This window comes from Excalfactoria chinensis, chromosome 4, assembly GCF_039878825.1.
Source record: "Excalfactoria chinensis isolate bCotChi1 chromosome 4, bCotChi1.hap2, whole genome shotgun sequence".
In the NCBI taxonomy this organism is placed as follows: Eukaryota; Metazoa; Chordata; class Aves; order Galliformes; family Phasianidae; genus Excalfactoria; species Excalfactoria chinensis.
In genome coordinates, this window is record NC_092828.1 from 70,026,617 (window position 1) to 70,028,891 (window position 2,275).

Sequence of the window (2,275 nt, forward strand, 5' to 3'; positions counted from 1 at the left end):
TTACAGGGGCTGGCAGAGACCTGCCTCTGCTGTCTTCACGTTCTCTCGCTTCGCTGCAAAGTCCTCGACGTTGTAAATACCCAAATAATTGATCAGGACAGTATCTCTGATAGAGCAGATTTTACCCGCAGTTGCAATGGCGGCTATCCTGCAAGCAGGAGTGCCTGCAGAAAACCGTTACACCTTTTATGCCCTATTACCCAACTCTTATCTCTTCCTCCCCTGGCTCCTCATTGGCTTGAGTACTTCATGCTCACAATCTTCCTGACACTCGGCTAAACACACAGATACCAGCTAACCATACATTTTTGCTAGCTAAGCATAAATCACTAATTATTGAACTCCTAACGTTTGCTCACTCAACACTCGGTCATTATTTTTCTGGATATCTGCTTGTCCTTGGATAGAGAGAAGTCTGGAAGGAGGACAGAGGGGAGTCTTGATGGCTGCCTGCTGCATCCCAGCCTACACACACAGCCAGGCACTCCAGCCTTGTGAGGAGGCCCTGCCTGCTTTGATGTTTGTTAAGCCTGCTTTTCCTATGCTGAGGGTCTCTTTTCCAAACAGAGTATCCTTACAATATGCTTTCTAGTCCATAACACTGTACTTATACTATTTGCAACACTGAAATCCTACTGCAGTTTTGCAAGCAAGAATTAATCACACAGTTCAGCAACTATATTTCTAAAGTATGCTACTAACATATGTGGCACTTCTACTTTTTCACATCAGCTATTTGAAAGGACGAGTTACAAAACACAAATAAATTGTGATCTGCTTCTTCGGATCAGTTCCCCCTTTTTGATACCTAATGCAGAAACAACATTGCATTCCTACATCTTCCTAAAGAGTCACCTCTGAGAGAGTTAAGAGCAATTACATCAAGAGGACTTCAATATTTGGACAGAGACACTGAAGTGGGCATGAATGAATGGCAAGAGAAGAAAAGGTTTGGTATGTGTCAGGCACTTTGTGCTCTGCAATATCACATTTTGCACTAACTGGAACATTTACTTCAGGATGTGTAGCTTCATTTATAATTGTTGGTATATTCAAATATCCCCTTGTTCTGAGTAAAGAACCCTGACTTGTTTTGATCTCTCACTTGTACATAAGAAATGGACTGTGAAATGACGAGACCTTCTGCAGAAGGAAGTGGCAGCCTGACTACCTTGTCTGCATTGTGCTGGCTTAGCAGAGTGTGAAATGAAACCGAATGGCAGATATCATAACAAGCAAATCAGGTTCTGTTCAATAGCGCAGAAGGAAATTAGCATCTGGTATAGGACTAAAATAATAGGACAGCTTACAGTTTAATACAAGGAAAGATGGTGGGGTTGGTTGGTTCCTAGTAAGTTCTGTGGAAAGCCGGTATGTTCAGTACTGGCAGCTTCCAGCCTCTGACAAATACCCATTGTATCTTATTGATCATGAGCAATTTATTTGTGCGGAGTTGCAGCTTAAAGGTAGCAGTATTTGTGTGCCTGCAGGACTTCAGCTGTGTGAGATCCATCTCCTGTGGCCAGCTGTTTTCCTCTGACAATAGAGGCTCGAATGATTGTGACTGTGATGCAGAAAAAATGCCTTTCCTTTTGCTTAGAGAAGGAGATTATTTTGCATTTGGCATGGCCTTGGGGTCCGCTGATGGGTGTCAAGCTGATGCTGTTTTCCTAAGACACTCCTTCCATTGTCTGCTGGATCTGAACAAGACTGGGATGTTTCTGTACAGCATTATGTTTTTACTGCATGTTTGATGTCACTGATTTCAACAAGGCACTGTCACGTACAGAACACAGGTCTGCAGCACGCTCTGATTTCTTATTTAGGATTTGGTTCATAAATTCGAGCCTTATTTCAGATAGACAGGCTGTTCTATGGCCTTCGTTCACAACACATGCTAGATGTGCAGCATATGCTTAATCCTGTGTGAATCCTTCAGCTACGTGCATATGATGTCTGTAATGAGACTTTCCTTAATCCAGAGACCTGCAAAAGGCAACGGATGCCAGAAGCGAAGCGTTCTGTGCTTAATGAAGAAGTGACTGCTTTATTCCAATTGTTTTTTGGGGTTCCGATGCTCACTGAGGTTCTCCTCCTCATGCAGCTCCACTTTTCAAGCTGTGCAGCAGCACGGGGACGCGCTGAGCTCTGGGCACCCACATGAGTTACGGCGCTGCCCAGCACAGCCTGGCAGCAGAGTGCTTCAGCTGCGGCTGTTACTGGGGAAGCACGACGGCCACAGCTCTAGAACAATCGCTTTCTATCTAAACTGTGT